A 20,022-nucleotide genomic window follows, 5' to 3' on the forward strand; every position below is an offset into this window, starting at 1 on the left:
ATTATTACGATTTTATACACGGCTCCTACCTGTCCATAAATTTTGAGAGAGCGGTTGTGTTGCTTATATTTAAATTGCTAACATCTCAAAATATAGATATATATTTTTACCTTTGTTGTCTGATCTTTGTATTTTTCTAATCAGTTGGTCCTGGTCTCTTTTTCCCATTTTTTCCCTTATAGCTCATTTCCTAATTCCTTTTCAGTGTCTTTCTTCTATTACTGTCTTCTTCCCTTCCACACACACACACACACACACACACACACATACACGCTTTCTCTCACAGACTCCCTCTCACACACTCAAGCTCTCACTCTCATATGCTCTCCCCCCCCACAAGCTCACATTCAAGTTCTCACTTTCTCACCCCTCCCCAGGCTTATATTCTTATGCACACACAGACGCACATCCAGGCACCCATTCTCACCCACACACATAAACCCAGACTCCCATTCTCACCCACAAACCCATGCTCCCAGTCTCACCCACACATATTCAAGCTCCCATTCTCATCCATACTTATACACATTTAAGGTCCTATTCTCACCCACACATACACACATTCAAGCACCCATTCTTATCCACATATTCAAGCTTCCATTCTCACCCACCCACACAAACCCAGGCTCTCATTCTCACCCATATATACACACATTCAAGCTCCCATTCTCACCCACCCACAAACCCAGGCTCCCATTCTCAACCACACATACACACATTCGAGCTCCCATTCACCCACATATTCAAGCTTCCATTCTCACCCAGGCTCCAGTTTTCACCCACACACACTCCCATTCTCATCCACACATACACATTCAAGCACGTGCACAGCTTCCACTTTCTCCCCCAGAGCAGGAAGATCAGCTGCCTCTCCTGCTGCCACCGGACTCCTGCTATCTTCGGGCGTCCGAACTTCCTGTCGGGGGGTGGGGAGCGGAAACGCAGCGCACAACGTCCGCTTCCTCCCTCCCCCCCCCCCCAAGCAGGAAGATCGGAGGGCAGTACGGCCCGACGCCCGAAGATAGCAGGAGGCCGGTGGCAGCAGGAGAGGCAGCTGATCTTCCTGCTTTGGGGGAGAAAGCGGAAGCTGTGCGCGGCACTTCCGCTCCCCCAAACAGGAAATTCAGCGGGCCGTTTGGTCCGAAGATAGCAGGAGAACGGGTGGCAGCAGGAGAGGCAGCTGATCTTCCTGCATTGGGGGGAGGAAGCGGAAGCTGCGCGCGGTGCTTCCGCTCCCCCGAACAGGAAGACCGGTTGGCCATACGGCCACAGCAGCGCTTCCCCATGTGTGCCGTGATGGCGCGCGAGGCGTGGGTTCTCTTGTTCGCTGTCGCGGGGATGGGATCCCGCGACAGCCTTGCAGTTCCGGTGCCAGTTGGGTGGGCCTGGGTCTAAGTTGGGTGGGCACCTGCCCACCCAGGCCCACCCGTGGCTACGCCACTGGCTCAGACGAAGACAAAGGAGCTCCAACGAGAAACACAGGACCTTGAAGAAGCGATGGACCTCCAAGACTCCTGGACCAATGGATTGGAACATCCAGGAGCGAACTGGCTCCTTGCGAAGGCAGCAAAGGACTAGCAAAGGGCCCTTTTTATAGAGTTGAAGCAGAACTAGCTGGTGATGTCATCTCCATGGGCCGTGGGGCTTTTTCCCACCGCTGGCCCTTTAAGAGCAGGAGAGAGGCACGCGCCCGCACCTATGGATCAGCCGAAAGAGACAGAGATACTGGCGGCATCCCTGCTGCTTGGAAGGCCCGAGGAGGAGCGGCTCCCTGCCACGAAGATGGAAGGAAGAAGCAGGCACCGGGGGACGGCTTCCCTGCTGTCTGAAGACCCCGCCAGTGGCTCCAGCCGCGAAGATGGAGCAGGAGTGGCAGCAGCGGCCTCAGCCGCGGAGAAAGGCTCCCGGCGAGGGCAGGAGATGGCCACAGCCTCTGGGCCACAGAGGACGGCATGAACGCAGACTGCCGCGCTGAGCTGAGCAGCTGTTGTCGCGGGCAGGTTCACAACACACACATGCTTCCATGCTTTTTCTGTCTCTCATACATAGATACACATGGTTCCTTTGGCTTTCTCTCTTTCATAAACACATACACACACATGCTTCTTCTGTCTCTGACATACACATACACTTTACGGGGGACCTGGGACAGTGGAGGACAGAGGCAGTTACAGAGTAGCAGCAGCCAGCAATGCAAGAAGGCAGGCATATACCTTTAATTTGCCAAGAACAGCAGGCAGCAACTTTAATAATTTATAGATAAGATCTAAAATAGTATATATAAATAAATTAAATACAAAAGTTTACCTGTATCTGAAAATGGAGCAGAGCTTCAGAGGTGTTAAGTTTTCTTTTAGGGAAAAGAATAGAGCTGTGTCTTGCTTACAGTGGCTGCTGCACTTGTTAATAAAAAAAAAAAAAAGAAACAAAACTAAACAAAACAGGAGAGCAGTGCTGGTCTCAGTTTAAACTGAAACATGTTTGGATTGTTTGTTTGTTTTTCAGCAGGGTGGCATCTGCATTAGTGCAGACAACAGAGATTTTCTTTTCTTGTTTATGTTTGTCACTGCCTCAGGCCTGATGAGAGTGGGGGCAGGGAGCATAGTCAAGCCCAGAGCAGGCTGCCAGGACAGGAAATGGGAGGAGTGAAGAGAAAGAGATGGTGGGCAGTTCAGAAGAGGCTGCTCCTGCTGACAGCCTTCAAGATAGCTCAGGAGCAAAAGAAAGTAAACAGAAACCGGCACAGGAGGGATCAGCTGATCGGCAGTGATCAGCTGAGCACAATCACTGTCTCTGCCGATGGCCTTCCCCTTCTGTGTGAGAAGCATCAGAGCTGACAGGAAAGACCAGCTTCTGGAGTCAGGAGGATCAGAGAGCTCTTAGGTGAGTGTTTTTTTTTTTTATGAAGAGAGGAATTCTGTCCAGCTTAGGTGGGCTGAAGTTCTGATGCAGGCCGAGGAGAAGACAGTTTGGGGCGGATTTTCAGAGCCCTGCTCGCCTAAATCCGCCCAAAACCGGGCGGATTTAGGCGAGCAGGGCCCTGCGCGCCGGTGAGCCTATTTTACATAGGCCTACCGGCGCGCGCAGAGCCCCGGGACTCGCGTAAGTCCCGGGGTTCTCCGAGGGGGGGCGTGTCGGGGGCGGGCCCGGTCGTCGCGGCATTTAGGGGGCGTGTCGGCAGCGTTTTGGGGCGGGTACGGGGCGTGGCCGCGCCCTCCGTACCCGCCCCCAGGTCGCGTCCTGGCGCGCAACAGGCCCGCTGGCGCGCGGGGATTTACTTCTCCCTCCGGGAGGCGTAAATCCCCGGAGAAAGGTAAGGGTGGGGTGTAGACAGGGCCGGGCGGGTGGGTTAGGTAGAGGAAGGGAGGGGACGGTGAGGGGAGGGCGTTAGAAGATTCCCTCCAAGGCCGCTCCGATTTCGGAGTGGCCTTGGAGGGAACGGGGGTAGGCTGCGCGGCTCGGCGCGCGCCGGCTATACAGAATTCATAGCCTTGCGCGCGCCGATCCAGGATTTTAGTGGATACGCGCGGCTCCGCGCGTATCTACTAAAATCCAGCGTACTTTTGCTGGCGCCTGATGCGCCAGCAAAAGTACGCCTATTCGCGTTTTTTGAAAATCTACCCCTTTATGTGATGTCATAAATTATGTCATCAGGGACCCGATCTTAAGTGGGGGGAGCATATTAATTTTAAGTAAAAGAAAGAAAATTAAGAATTTATTAAAATAAATGATACTGATAGCCTGAAATAGAGGTTTAAGCCACTTGAAGGAGATAAGTCCAGGATAACAGAAACGTTTTTAATTTTCTAAATAGACTCAATGAACATCCTGATGTGTTAAAAACTAAAGTAGCCTTTAAAACTTAAAGGAAAATTTAGGAAGGAATTGAAACAGTTCAAGTAAACTGTAGTTACTTTAGTTAAATATTAGGAACGAGTCTAAGTTGTAGTTTAAAAGAAACTAGCCGTTAAGCCCGTAACAACGGGCTACATTTAAAAAAAAAGTTTTCGGTCCATTTCCTTCCCACTCCCTCCCCCTCTATTCCCCCTCCCTCTCACTTCCCCCCTCCCCCCTCTATTCTCCCTCCCTCTCACCTTCCCCCTCCCTCTCACGTCCCCCCTCCCTCTCCCTCCCCCTCTATTCTCCCTCCCTCTCACCTTCCCCCTCCCTCTCACTTCCCCCCTCCCCCTCCCTCCCGCTCTATTCTCCTTCCCTCTCCCTCCCTCTCACCTTCCCCCCTCCCCCCTCTATTCTCCCTCCCTCTCCCTCCCCCTCTATTCTCCCTCCCTCTCACCTTCCCCCCTCCCCTCACTCTCTCCTCCCTCTCCCAATCCCCTCCCCTTTCAGCTCATCCACAACCGGCAGACGGAAGATCTCCGGCAGGATAGCCAGTACCAGCCACTCGGCTCGATGTTCCAGCACCCCACGCCAGGTTCAGTCTCCCGCCACCTGCCTGCAAGGAGCCAACCCGGGTGGACCCCCGCCACTAACCTGCAAGGAGTCTGGCCAAGGGGCCCCCGCCTCTTTCCAGCAAGGAGCCATTAACCGACAACAGCCCCAGTTGTCAACCACCATTCTCTTACGCTGAAATCCATCTTAACATAAACCAATACATATAAACTGTCAAGGCTCGGGCCATCCGCCAAAGACACAGGCATCCAATGTCCTGTGACCCCCCAAAGATGCGGCCTTGTCTACCGAGGAAATAATTCCTCCAAGGCCTCCTGAATAGAATTGAGGAACAGGTCCATACCTAGGAATGAAAGGTGGATTCCATCTTTTCCAAACAGTCCCGTCACCTTCCCCCAGGACCACTCGTACCGAATGTGGCGACCCCCTAACCACGCCAGCCATGATCCGATTTGTTGATTCGCCTTGGACCTGCTCCTCCGCCATATCACGTTTTCCCATTCAGCAGGCCTTACTATTATATCGGACCAGCACAAAATGGTGGTAGGCAGCAATATCGATACAGTCATTAAATCCTTGCGGACGATACTAATAAATTGCCTACCAGACATCTTGCCCCAATCATTACCCCCCAAGTGAACCACCAATGCCCGTGGCGGACCAAGACGCTCGCGTTCCTGCTTCACGCAAGGAATCAGTTCATCCCATAGCATTCCTCTGCGCCCCAACCAATGTACCTGCACCCCCCTTTTTTGCAGATCCAGGTGAGGCCCATATGGTCGACTGCGGGCATGCCTGTGCGCCCAATATGTGTAGGAGTGCCCAATAATTCAAACTGCCATTCCATCAGTCGCTGCACCTGCAAGGAAACAAGGGTTAGGCACCACTCAACTGCGCCCAGCCTCCGGGCGAACGTAACTCCTGAACGCGCCAGACCGCCATCTGCCTATCCTCTGGATCACGCTCCCCGACAATCCCGCACTAGCCGCCAAAGTCGCCGCCCCAATCCTAAATGAATGCGTCCCAAAACAACACCCGTCCAAACCGACGGATAACAAAGCCCGACGAAGCACCATCTCAAACTGATACTTGGTCAAGGGGCGAAGGTCCTCATGAACCAAAAACTGAGCCGCCCTAGACGGCAACCCCTGACAGTAACGTGCCGCATTCCACACTGGACAGGATCGCAACCCAGGAACCGCGTTAAGCACCACCGACAATCCTCGGCCCCGTTGATCAGTCTTAGACCGAGGAATACCCGAAAAGCTCCGAAGAAAGCGAAAACAAAAGCCACCCGAAACAAAACCGTTTCATACGGGGACGAGCAAACATCCGACAAAGTGTCCCACAAATGCAAGAGAATATCATGCGTGATTGGAAGCCGTCGGTCCAGCCTTTGCCCCACCCCTCGGGACCAACCCGCTAGCAACCGTCGCACAATGAACCGACCCGATGGGAAGCCCCACCCGTGAGCCCGCATGAAGAAGGAGAAACCAGCCAACTGTCTCCCCACCGCCGCCCTTGAGCAACCGTCCGCCCTAGCGTGCTCAATAAAACGCACCAACGAGACGTTGGAAACCGGGCCTCCCAACCAGCCCAAAGAAGACAGAAATGCGGCAACCCTTCGGGCACCACCCACATAACCTGACCATGTGGAAGGTGCTAATGAAGCCCACAGCAGGTTCCAGGCCTCTGGGAATCGAATCTCCAAAGGGAAGACGGCACCAGAGTTCCACAGGGATCCGTCTCCGGAGCCAGTTCTCGAAATAACTCCCACTTGAAACGAGAAAGAGAGTCAGCCAAACCGTTAGCAACACCGGGTACGTGTCGAGCCTATATCATCACGTTTAATGACATACAAAGCATAATCAGTTCCCGCAATAACTCAGAAACCCTGAGGCACCGCGCCGCTCTTTTGTTTATGACCTCAACCACACCCATGTTGTCACACCAGAACACAACCCTCTTACCCCGTAGCTGCGAACCCCAAATGTGCAAGGCCACCACAATCGGAAACAATTCCAAAAACGTGATGTTTTTTGTGGCCCCGGATGTCACCCAATCGTCTGGCCAACCCGCCGCGCACCACGAGCCTTGGAAATAAGCCCCGAATCCCAATGAACCCGCCGCATCCATAAACAGCTCCAAATCGTGATTGGAAAACGGACTCGATTGCCAGAACGCGGACCCATTAAAACCAACTAAGAAATTGTCCCAGACTCGTAAGTCCGCGCGCAGCAATGCAGATACACGAACACGATGTTGACGCCTCCGGACCCCAGACGTAGCATGCGACAATCTCCGCAAGAATACCCTGCCCATAGGGATTACCCGACAAGCAAAGTTGAGACTGCCTACCAACGATTGCAATTCCAGCAGAGACAGCTTGGGCCGAAACAACGCCTCGCGAACCAAAGCACGCAATCGCTCCACTTTGTCCACTGGCAAACGCGATACCATGGCCACCGAATCCAACTCGATTCCCAGAAAAACCAGTTTTGTACTCGGACCTTCCGTCTTATCCGCCGAGAGGGGAATCCCAAACTCATCCGCCACCCCTTGAAAGCATCCTAACAAGCGAACGCAGTCCCCCGAATCCGTCCTGCCGACGAACAAAAAGTCATCCAAATAATGCACCATAATCAAGGACCCGGCTCTCCTCTGCACCACCCAATGCAAGAACAAACTGAACGCCTCGAAATAAGCACACGCTACGGAGAAACCCATCGGCATGCACTTGTCAAAGTAGAACTCCCGCTAAAAGCGAAAACCCAACAAATGGAAACTTTCAGGGTGAACCGGCAACAATCGAAAGGTGCCTCGATATCAGCCTTAGCCAGCAAAGCACCCGGACCGCACCGTCGCACCACGCGAACCGCTGAGTCAAAAGACGCGTACCGAACCGTACACTGTTCCCTCGGAATACCATCATTCACTGACTTGCCTTCAGGGAATGAGAGATTGTGAATAAGCCGGAATTTCCCCACTTTCCTCTTCGGGATCACAGCCAAAGGCGACAGCACCAAATCCTTGAATGGAGCAACCGTGAACGGACCCACAATGCGACCGAGCGCTATCTCGGCCTGCAACTTATCCCTCACTACTGAAACTAACCGCTTTACAGACGGACAATTGGCCCCACCACACCCCGCCCCACACACGGATTTCGGAAACCACTAGTAAAGCCCTGTGTCAGCAAAGCCGCTGCCTCCCTGATCGGGTAACATCGCAACCACGGAAGCATTGCGGCAATCCTGACGGGAGTAACCGTCCTCTCCAACCCCTCATTTACCCAGACACTTTGTAGTCTGGGCGGGTGGGAGTCCTTCCCCTTGCCGCTTAGCACACCGTGAGGCAGGATGACCCGCGCCACAATTGGAGCAGGCGTGTCGGAATTTGCAATCGGGGAAAATGCAGGTGGAGCGATTGAATCGCCAGCACACGTTGCTACGCCCCGCACCGGCCTTGACCGTGCCACCCGCGGGAGCATCCCTCCGAAAGAACCGCACCGTACTACAACCTGTAGAAGTGCCCAGACCCGAACTACCCGCGGACGCCTTAGAAGCCATCTGCGTCAACCACAACCCGACATCTTGAGTACCCCACGACATGAATTTATTTTCTTCCATTCGGTCGCGAAAGCGCTCATCATAGTTTAACCATGACCAACCGTCGTAAGTTTTACTTGCCGCCAAAATTGCGTCCGCATACAATAGTAAGGGCCCATACTGAGTCGGGTCCCGATGCCCGACTACACTCGCTAAACGCAAAAAGGATCGCATCCAATTATGAATGTTCCGCGTCACCTTCTGCTGAGCACCTGGGAATCGCTCACCCTTCCCACGCTTCTTCTTCCCCTTACGCTTATCCCGACGCCCTTCCAAAAGTTGAAAAATGTCAATGAACTGACGGCACCAAATCCTCTTACGGATTGATCTCGGCACCTCCTCCCATAATTCTGTAAGGGCCACCAAAGCCGGAGCCCCGTGCACCGCTACTCCCCCTCCTGCACTGCCCTTCGCAGACGCCCTCGAGTCAGAAGAACTGGAAGACGAAGAGGAGGAAGAAGACGACGAGGAGGAATCAGATGAACTAGATCGTTCCCGTTTCCTTTTCTTCTTAGCCTTCCCCGACTTCGCCGTCCCCACCTTCGCCCCCGTCCCCCCGTCATCCTTACTCCTCTGAATCTCTAACCCCTGTACTGACCCCTCGCCCCTAACTATTCCTTCCCCACCCAACCCTACACCGTGCGCCCTCAGCACGTCCCCCCCGGTCGAGCCTGGGAAAAATAACAAACTCACCTGGCGGGTCCGACTCCACTGCCACCGATCCTGATACAGTTACCCGCTCCGCCTGCCCTCTCCGATCCACTGTGGGCACCACGCTCCTCCAAGCCTCATGCCGAGATGAACTCGGCTCCTCGCTGTCCTCCGCTGACCAGTCCGCCTGCGAAGACACCACGGCAGGGGAGGGAGAAGGCACCACACCAGGCACAAAGCCCCACTCCCCCTCCAGCCCAGAATTAGGAACCCCCAAAGCACCCCATGAATGGCCACCCCCCCGCAGGCCCACCCAAGCCCTCTCTCGCCAAACCTCCCCTCCCAGGACCCACCGGACCACCCGGAAACAAAGTGGCAGGAAGGCCTCTACCCTCGCCGCAAGACCCCCCCGACATGCTCGCCTGCCCTACCCCGCACCATTCACGACCCTGCCCCAAAGCCGTACCTCGCCCGGACCCCGAGGTCCCCGACCCCACAACTAAGCCCTCCATCTGCCCCGGAACCCGAGGCCATTGGCCCTGACTTGCCCCCTCAGCCAGCCAGCTCTCCAACATGGAAACCCGCGATCCCAGAATTCCCCTCACAGCTGACTCCTCTGACCACCCCGGGAGCAACCCGCTACTTCTCCTCCCTCGAGAAGAAACCCTGGGACCCGGCCCCACCGTTAACAAATCTCCCCCAAAGCCCACCCCATCCGCTCCCGAAACCCCCCCCCCCCCTGAGCCCCCTCCGAGAGCTACCGCGGCACCCCCAGCGCCCCGTCCAGCATCTCTTGCCCCTCCCCTCCAGGCCCCGCGTCTCGCACCCACAACCAGGCCAAGCTCAACACCAATCGGCGCCGCTCCTCCCCCACCGCGCCCTCTCGAACGAGGCCGAGCAACCCTCACACTCCTCCCCCTAACTAATCCCCGCATAGAGACGGCAGGCGCCGGCACGAATGGCAGGCCAAAATCGCTATCAATTAAACCTAAAGCCGCCCCCCTCTCGCCGGCCCCTCCTCCGCCGCCGATCCCGCCCCCCTCCAGCTCGCTCACGCAGCTCACCCACTCCAGGACTGCCAATCCTCCACACTCGCTCTCCATTTCTGAACCTGCTGCCTCTCCATCGCCCGGCACCCAAGCCGCCTCCTCAGACTCGTGCCCCAACGACACTCCACGATCCCGCTCAGTCTCCACCAACTCCCGCAGCCTGCCAGCCATCTGCACCACCACGCCGAGGAGTAGCAGCCGCCGAAATTCAACCAAAGTAAGCCCAAGCAAAATTTGCCGTGCAGGAGCAGAATGTGAACGCCGCGCGGTCCCCAGCCTGTGCCACGAGACCCTTGCTCAACCCCCCGCCTAAGCCGGCTGGGATCCTGCCAACCAATAGCGGCCGGCTAACGTCACCCTCACGCACCCCCTGCCTCCAATCCCTGCCTACCACGAACGGAGCCAAAACACTCCTTCTAGCGACCCCCTCCCCTCTCTCTCTGCCCTTACACTGACCTAACGGTCTAACTCCTCTCGTCCTCCCCCTTCCCCCCTCCCCTAGAACGGGGCCCGCTCCTCGAGTGTGCCTGGGCCCACATTACACCATCCGGCTGGACACTAGGTCCAGCCGGTCCTCCATATATATATATATTTAGTTACGGAAGATCCAGGAGCAGTATCAGGGAGTTAGTATTTGTTATTAGTTTATTTAAAGTATAAGTTAGTAGGTACAAGAAAGAAGAAACAGCATACGGAGAAAAAGAAGAGAAAAGAAGAAGACTAAAGGACGAGAGAACGACAAGATTAACATCTGGCCAGCAACGAAAAGAAGAAGAAAAAAACAGATAAGTTTAATAATAGAACTTAAAACTTCTATTGCCAGGCCTGAGCATATTGTTTTACATGTGCACTTGAGAACAATTACAAACAATAAGTAAGAAAAGACACTAAATACAAAAGGAAAGTAAAAGACTATAACAAAAAAAAAATACAACAAGGAGAAGATATACTGGACTTAAATAAGAGAAAGAAAAGAAAAGAGAATACAAAGAATACATTTTCTTTTATTTAAAAGAAATGATATAAGAAACATTAAAGTTAATATTCAAGAAAGAATAAGGACTGAAATATTTATCTGATAAATAGATGAGTTGGAAGTAGCTGGAATATATTATTTTATGATTGCTTGTTTGTTTACAGTTATTAATCTGTGATAGGGAAAAGAAATATATTTTAAGGTTTGCTAAGAGAATTGTTATTTGAATATTCACAATAGTATTAAGAAATAGTACGATTTCATTAAAAGAGTATTTTTAAATAAAATTATTAAAAAAAATATATATAATATCTTATTTGTCCTTGCCTCCCCTCTTAACCGGCAAGAGACTGCACTGGGTGGGTAGTAGCAATTAGAATCCCTACTGAACCCCCTTCTGAAAAGAGACCCAGTAGGGAGGAAGGCCTTAAACAGCACCCCTGTAGGGCAACACCTGAGAGCTCGCTGCCTTGTACATATTTCACGACTACATTACTGATACCATCAACCTTGATCATGACAGCAATCTTCAACCCTGCAGGGGCAGCGGTTTATAAATTGAAGGCTGCACTGATGGCGTTGCCTGTGCGGGACTTAGAGATGGCTGGAAGGCTACAGGAGTGGACTTGAAGAGATTGCCAACCCAGCCCAAGACTTGCAGGGAAGAAGGCAGCAGCATTCCTGCCAGCTTGAATCAAGCATGAACTCGTGCTTTCCCAGCCCCGTCCAATACTCCCAGGGCAGAGTCGCAGGTGAAAATCTTGCCAGGACCTACTGTTAAGCGCCAGAGAACTCCTAGTATGGCAGCGGGACTACCCGATAGATATCCGGATCGCACGGATGATGACGCCGATCCTGACTCTCTTGAGAATGCTGAAATTCCTCCAGGATTAGAACCATATAGGACTATGCTATGGTTCTTCCATAGAGATGAACTCCCAGCTCTGATTTCCCAGACCTTGAAAATGCTGGGAGTACCAGGAGCAGATTCTATGTCTGAGCCAAAGAAAAATCCCGTTTTGGTTTCTCTGCATAAAGCCTCTTGTTTTTTTCCTGTGATGGAGACAGTTCAAGAATTGATTAATCTTGAGTGGGGAACGCCAGAGGAGAATTTTAAAGGAGGTCGGCTTTTGGATGGCCTGTAACCTCTGGATCCGGTGGTGAGCGAGTGTTTGTTTTCCGAAGATGGATGAATATAGGCGTGGCACTTAAATCCTTAAAGGTACAAGTACTGGCTCTTGCCTGTTTCAGAGGTCAGGTGAATGGCGGATCCTTGTTGGCTCATCTTGATGTGGCACTTTTCCTGAAAGGAGTGAAACATCTTTGTCCTCCGTTGTGGTTTCTGGTGCCCTTATAGAGTCTTAATTTGGTATTGAATTTCTTAGTGAGTCCTGTGTTTAGACTGATGCATAACCTAACCTTGTGGTTATTGACCTTGAAAATGGTGTTTCTTGTGGCAATTTGTTCTGCATGTAGGGTTTCCAAGCTGTCTTGCTGGGAGCCATTCCTCCAAGTGACTCCAGGGGCAGTACAGCTGTGTACTGTTCCTTCCTTTCTACCAAAGGTGGTCCCTGACAGTCACTTGAATCAGTCCATCTCCCTGCCATCTCTGGACAGAGAAAGAGATGTAGAGGAGTATCGTCTGTTGTGACCCTTGATGTCAAGAGACATATTGTCTGATATCTGAAGGTTACTAAGTCTTTACAGAAGATGAATCACCTGTTTTATCCTTCATGGCGGTACTAGGCAAGGAGATCCAGCCTCGTGGGCTACCATAGCTTACTGGATTAAGGAGGTAATCACGGCTGCATACGCTAATGCTGGGAAGCTGTTACCTAGTCAGGTCAGGGCTCATTCCACTAGGGCTCAGGCAGTGGCATGGGTGGAAGTGAAATTGTTGTCTCCCATCAACATTTGCTGAGCTGCGACATTGTCCTCATTTCACATTTTTTCCAGATATTATCATCTGGATGTGCAGACCCAGGAGGACACAGCCTTTGCACATGCGGTTTTGACTGGACCGCGGGCAGCCTCCCACCCTATTTGGGAGTAGCTTCGGTACATCCCACTTTTTCTGGATTCATCTGACTGGATTCATCTGACTGGATGCTAAGAAATGAGACATTACTACTTACCTGATAATTTCCTTTTTTTTAGGACAGTCAGATGAATCCAGCTTCCCTCCCTTGGCTGCCGAATGGTTGTATTATTGTCCTCCTCCATGGCTACGTGTTACAGGGATTACCTCTAAGTGTTTGTCCAGTCCCTAGTGTTAATACATTCTTGTCTGAGCTCAGTGTTGCCTGTTGGCTGAATATTGAAATAGTTATCTGTTTAATCAAGTTTTGTTAGTCTATCCACAGTTGCTTTTGAAGAGAATACTGGCAGGCCAATGTCACTGCAGGGGTCACTGCAGGGGTATATATACTGTGATGTCAGTTTGTTCCATCTCCATCTGCTGTAGAGGTGCATAACCCACTTGTTCTGGATTCATTTGACTGTCCTAAAGAAAAGGAAATTATCAGGTAAGTAGTCATTTCTCATTCATAACTATGTTAATTTGGTATTAAGTATCCTACATAATAGCCTTTTATTTAAAGGGACCACCATAATATTTTTTTTAGATTACTGTAAACAATCATTAAAATAACACTGGTTGTGATCTTAGAAACAGTATTTTTTTTTAATCTTTCTTTAAAAAAAAATGCATGCATGTATTATTTTAATTGAATTGAATAGCACTGCAGTTATTGAAAGTTTGGCCTTTGAAATCACTGCAGGAATATATCTTCATATGGGGTTCTGCAGTGTTGTCACTATAAAGATTCCATTCCTGCAACACATCAAAAACTCAACACTTTAGTACCAAACCAAAATTATAAAAAGTATTGATTTTTAAAATAGAAGCTGTTTCCAAAATTACTGCTTCATATAGAAAATGACTACCTAGGATCAATCTTTAAGAGATATATATTTGTCTATTGCAAAGAGGACCAATGACTGGTAAAGTGGCAAGTACAATAAAAACTGTGTTTAAAAGCCCATTGTCATCTCCATTTGTGCAAAAAATGTTGGTTATTGTTAGCTGTGAGTAGGCTCGCAAATGTTAACTTTTATCTAAATATTCCCTGCCATCTTTCTCCAATCCCATGAGGCAGTGAATGAAATGCATTTGTAGAACTTATGTTGGGTTTTTTTTAATTTTTAATTTATAAGTTTTCAGTATTAATAAAAAACAATCATTTTGTGCTCAGCAATACATGGAGAGAGTAAATAGGACATTAATCATACACAATTTGAAACTCTTATCCATTGTTACCAAAAATCATATTTATAATGGGAGGAGACCCTGGTAAATTTAAAGAGTATAATAGTGGAAACTATCCTTATAATAATAGGGCTTAAAACGTATAACCCAGCATTAAATTAACTTTTATAAGCCTACTGGGGATGAGGTTGTGGGTTTCCTTGAATTTAGAAAAATTCTTAATTGGTCTGGTGAAAAAAAGATATATGATTCTTCCATTTTTCTTAGCAAACATTTATAAAGAAAAGTAGGAGAAAAGTAAATACCAAATCCCAAACGTCCTGACGTATCTGAGTAACTGAGACTACATCTGGAAAGATCTTGATTACTTCATCCATAAATTTTACAGGAAATTTACTAAAGTATTGTTTCATAACCAGTTGTATGTCAGCAGTTGTAATAAATGAAACAAGAAGGGTCACTCGATCTATCACTTCAGGAGAAGTATCCTCAAGAAACTCAGTCAAATTTCCAGGGATGTTTAACCTTAATGAAGAAGCTCGAGGTTTAGGAAAAAAATAACAGCTGTTAATCGATGGTGAATTTTCTGATGTAAATCCAAGCGTTTCAGACAAGAATCTTTTAAGTGTAGTATAAGGAATTTCCCCCATTATTTTGGGGAAATTAAAAAATCTCAAGTTCAAATGCCTCATGTTATTTTCTAATGCCTCAATTCTTCTTGAGATTGCTTCCTTATCTTTTACAGTAGCAGCCTTAAAACTGAACTGAAATTATGTAAAGTAACTGCAAACCCAGCTACCAGGTCCCACAGGGCTATTAAGGTTACGATTTCAGGATGAGCAGGAATTGTCAAGGGTCTGTATTCGGGGTATTCTTCCCTGGTAGGTTGCATGATTTCTTCACAGGGATTCCCCGCCCCCCCCCCCCCCCCCCCCCAGTAGCCCCTTCTTCTGACCCAGTACCTGATGGTCCCGCAGTGTCTGGCTTCTCCGGGAGGACCGCCATCGTTGCTTGCACTTCCAAAGAGGCTGCTTCTAACCCAGAAGCAGACATTCAATGTGCTGGATTCCGACAACGCCGTCAACCTTTCCCCCGGCACCTGCCATAAGTCTGGGCTCAGTGATACCTCTTCCGCAGGCAACAGTGGCCCTCTTGCACCACCTTGTGCATCAGATTCCTCGGTTCCTGGATGAAATGCTGGTGATTCCATGTAGCGGGTAATTGGCTGCTGCTGTATCGGTGAAGGTAGGGAAGCACTCGGGTACACACGAACCTTCCCTTTCCTTTTAGGAGGCATTTTTTAGAAGAGAAAATATTTCAAGACGATAAGCGCAGGAGACTCAGCTAACGCTGGAAATCAGCGTGCTGCTGTCTTGGATCCCAGAACTTATGTTGTTAATATACCACCCCATTGATTTCAACACAGAACTGAGCATTTTTTTAATGTAGGTAAATAAAATGTGACTTTTTTTTTTTTACTGTAACCTAAACTGTTAAAATGTAAACTGGAAATGACTCATTACACTTACCAATTAATATCATTTACAAACTATGTTACCGACCCTAAAATGGCACCTATGTAAATTAAGATACGTTAGCCTCTATTTATGTGCCTTAATGTAAACCGTTGTGACGGTTCCCACCAAACGACGGTATAGAAAAATGTTAAATAAATAAATAAATAAATAAATAAATAAATAAATACTGCTTATATGCGACAGGATTTATTTTTTATCTGTACATTGAGAGTGCATTGCTTTGAGTGTTCTGGATTGTGTTAGTTTCTGAGCAGACCACATCAAGATTTTTCTTCCTGTGCTCTGATGGACGTTTGTAGACTCTTAGGCCTGTGCATTTTCTTTTTTAGTTTGGAAGCATCCTTCTAGTATACATCAGGAGTTTGTATACTAGAGATATAAGAAAATGAAATGATAGAAAAAACAATTATAGCACCCCATTATACTCAGACAAAAAATTGAATGTAATGTAAACACAAACCCACATTATTCTGAACTATACTAAAGTTAACAAACTTATAAAATCTACCGGCTTAAAATACATTTATAGATTACATTTGGCTTATTTTCTCTTCTTCTAAATTCTTCTCCAGTCCAGTTTTCTCCTTGGTATCTCCTCATGGATATCCAACAACCGTCTCAAAATCAATACATCAAAGATTTAACTCCGGATCTCTTCTACCTTCTTATACCATCTCTTCTGTGCTGTTACAGCATATTCCCATTTTCCTGTACTTATATGACTCATTTTCTTTTATGAAAACATCTACTCTAGAGATGTCAAACTTGTCTGTTTTTCATGATAACCCTAATGAACATACAAGAGACACATTCATATACATTGAGGAAGTGTATACAGACATCTCATGTGTATTCACAAGGGATATCCTGAATACCAGACCAATTTGTGGCCCTCAAAGATTGCAAGTTGACACTAGGGATGCACATTAATTTGAAACAAATGGGTTAAATAGAACAAATGAGGCCCTTTTTGTTCATTTATACTCCCCCAAAATGAATGAATAGCACCCATGAAAATAAAAAAAATTATTTATACTTGTTTATGTTTCCCCATTATATGCTGTGAGCTAAGTAAAACTGCAAATGCTGGCCTGGGCTTTTTTCTATTCAAGGTAAATTAGCAACTAGCCCATTATGTCCCAGTCACTTAGTCTAATTAGAACTGGAGCAGGAAGCTGTTGCCCCGGAGGGGGACCCTTGGGCCAAGGTGGGGTTGATGCAACCCATAGGTAAGGACCTATGGGTCCCCACCGTCAGCAGGTGGAGTGGGCTGAGGAACAGAGGCCAGCTGGAGCTTCACCAATACCAGCCCTCGTTCCCCGCGGGTTGAGCATTTGGATACCGGGGCCGGCTGGACTTAGGTGGGCCTCTATATGTAGATGATGAGGAGATTGAGTTCAGCCCAGAGACAGGAAAGGAGAGATGGTACATTCTTACACTGGACAAGGTAGTGTCCTGGAGACTCGGGCACTAAAGGAATGAAGGCAGACAAGGGGTACCCGAGCAAGAGCAGGCCGAAGCCTGATTTGACCAAGTCCAGGAAGTAAGCTGAAGAGGTGACAAAGGACAGGCTTGAGTCAGGGCTGGCGGCAATCTGGAAGCAGTGGTAAGCAAGGCTGAGGTCTGATCACGGAGATAGTCAAGCATAGTCAGGCAATGCAGAGGTCTGGGTCTGGAGAAAGGCAATGGCATAGTCAGGCAATGCAGAGCTCTGGGTCTGGAGAGAGGCAACGGCATAGTCAGGCAATGCAGAGGTCCAGGCTTGGAGAGTCAATGGCGTGGTCAGGTGAAGCAGAGGTCCGGGCTTGGAGAGAGTCAATGGCGTGGTCAGGCGAAGCAGAGGTCCGGGCTTGGAGAGAGTCAATGGCGTGGTCAGGCGAAGCAGAGTCGAAGTCCATGTAGGCAATCCAGGGTAAGGTGCAAAGCAGGAACGTAGGACCAAGGAGACAGGAACCAGGAACAAATGAGGAACAGGAACACAGGAGTGAGACGAATCTCAAGGAGGTAACGAGTACTCGACCAGTGAGGAGACCTGTTGCAAAGGCAAAGCTAGGGAGCGGAGCCTGCGCTTAAATTTAGAAGCCCCGCTGATGACATAATCCGGGGTCACGGCTAGGTTCCCGCCACGGGCCCTACATAAGCATTGGAGATGTGCGCGCCTAGGAAGGGGCATGGTGCCGAGTAGCAGCGTCTCTCCGCAGGCCACAAGGAGAGGCCCGACGTGAAGCAATGGACATGGTGGCTGGACCGGGAACACCAGGGACTGCAGCTGAGCCGGAGGCACCAGGGGAGGCCCGAGGACGGAGCTGTCGGCCCATTGCCACCAGAGAGGAGGAACCAGGAGCTGGAGTTACTGCAGAGAGGTGAGGGGGCCGTGCCAGGGGTCTGTCACGGATGGTACGCGTAACAGAAGCAGCAAGGAGTAGGACCAATTATGTTGAACCATATTTTTTCCAGCCTATTCTAGATGGCACTTGTATGCATTGTTGCTGATTTCCTCTTTTTATTCTGAGCATGTACGAGCCAAGCATCATTTTAAGATCATTTTTCCTTTGGTTCACACAGAGAAGGCTAATGTCTTTTGGAAGATCTGTCAAGAGCCAATGAAAACCTTTTGAAAAGGAGAGAGAGAAGAATTTTGGTAAAGGGCTCTTTTCTTGACTGCTTCTCAAGTTAAGAACATAAGAATTGCCACAAGGCGTCACACCAAGGTCCATCAAGCCTAGTATCCTGTCTCCAACAATGGCTAATCCAAGTCACAAGTACCTGGCAAGTACCCAAACATTAAATAAATCTCAAGCTACTGTTGCATATATAGAGAGGACTACTCTGAAATTAAAAATATGAATCCAAGAACATCTTAGTAGGATAAAAAAGAAGGGGCCCTGCTTGTAGATCACTGGAGGGAAGCAGGGCACCTACCTCAAGAATTTACAGTGGCAGCGCTTTTTCATCTAAAGAATCATCCACGAGGAGGGGACTTGAATTTATGATTGACACGGATTGAACCACGGTTCATTTATACATGGAACATCATATCCCCTCATGGATTGAATCGGGAGATTGACTGGTCCATATTTTAACATTGAAAGATGGGGACATATCATGAGGGCTATGGCAGCTGAGTAAATAGTAGACAGACATAGGTCCACTTTACAAGCTGGGCTGAACCCCGGGCATTTGCAAGATGGATTAAAAGAAAGTGAAACAGTATAAACCAAATTAAGGAAATAGAAACCATCCTCATGAATACAACATGCAGGGGCAGTAAAAAAACTCAATAAAAAAAACTCAATAAAAAACTCTATAAAAATTCAATAAGAATAAGAATGATGACTAGAGGGTTACAGCCGGGTTTGCTAGGAGCATTGAATAATATGGTCAGTTAGTGTAGTAGTTTTCTGTCAGGTCCGAATTTGGCGACATTATAGGTAACTTACCAAAAGGAAACAAATGGGGCAGTTTTCCGTCAGGTCCAATTTCACACATAAAGAAAAAGTAGCGTCATTTAATTAAGGGGAAGAAAAGCAACAATGTAGATAGGTTATAGCAGTTGGATTGGAATAGGATTTAAAGCCCGGCAGAAAAATGGGTATTATCAAGGTTTGATTTGTGTCTCTGTTCATGTAGCCTTGTTCTGGATTAGACTGGAGTGATTGGTCCAGGGTAGTTTAAAAATGGGGTATACAGAGCAGAATGCCGAACTACCCGGGAAAGGCGTCACGTACAAGAATGATTCTGAAAAAAAAAATGTGAGTAATAAAGAACCCCATGGGGTAGATTTTCAAAGGGTTATGCGCGTAACCCCTGAAAACCTACCCCTGCGCGTGCTGAGCTTATTTTGCATAGGCTCGGCGGCGCGCCCAAGCCCCAGGACGCACGTATGTCCCAGAGCTTCGAAAAATGGGCGGTCCAGGGGCAGGACCATGGGCATGGCCGCAGTCCGGGGTGTGTCCGGGGTGTGGTGGTGGTCCGGGGGCAGTCCGGGGGAGTGGCCGAGTGCTCCGATACAGCGCCCTGAGTTGGGGCCTGGCGCGCCGGCAGCGAGTCGGTGCACGCAAGTTATACCTGCCAGAGGCAGGCGTACCTCTACGAAACAAGGTAGAGGGGGGATTAAGGTGGGTTAGATAGGGGAAGGGAGGGAAAGGTGGGAGGGGACCAAAAAAAAGTTCCCTCCAAGGCCGCTCCAATTTCGGAGCGGCCTTGGAGGGAACGGGGAAAGCCATCGGGCCTCCCCTAGGGCTCGGTGCGCGCAAGGTGCATAAGTGTGCACCACCTTGTGCGCGCCGACCCTGGATTTTATAACATGCATGCGGCAGCACGCGCATGTTATAAAATTGGGTGTACATTTGTGCGTGCCGGATAGCACACACAAATGTACCCCGCGCGCGCGCAAAATTTAAAATCTGCTCCTTTGTGTGATAGGAAATTGTTTAAGTTAAAAGTAATAGTTAAATAAAGTAGTGACATTTGTCATATATGTATTTTTAGAAGTATATTTTAGAGTCCTTGAAACCACGGG

The 20,022-nt window shown here is 49.0% G+C and overlaps 1 protein-coding gene across 1 annotated transcript in view; it reads right to left on the bottom strand.

Annotated features, from left to right (window-relative positions):
• Positions 1-2,584, bottom strand: part of TRIQK (triple QxxK/R motif containing) — a 372,909-nt gene extending 370,325 nt beyond the window's left edge. The window contains exon 1 of the mRNA XM_029591666.1: positions 2,308-2,584. The gene's annotated coding sequence lies outside the window, so the exon portion shown is untranslated. The remainder of the gene's footprint in view (positions 1-2,307) is intronic.
• Positions 2,585-20,022: the final 17,438 nt, after the last annotated feature.

Source organism: Rhinatrema bivittatum, chromosome 2 (genome assembly GCF_901001135.1).
Source record: "Rhinatrema bivittatum chromosome 2, aRhiBiv1.1, whole genome shotgun sequence".
In the NCBI taxonomy this organism is placed as follows: domain Eukaryota; kingdom Metazoa; phylum Chordata; class Amphibia; order Gymnophiona; family Rhinatrematidae; genus Rhinatrema; species Rhinatrema bivittatum.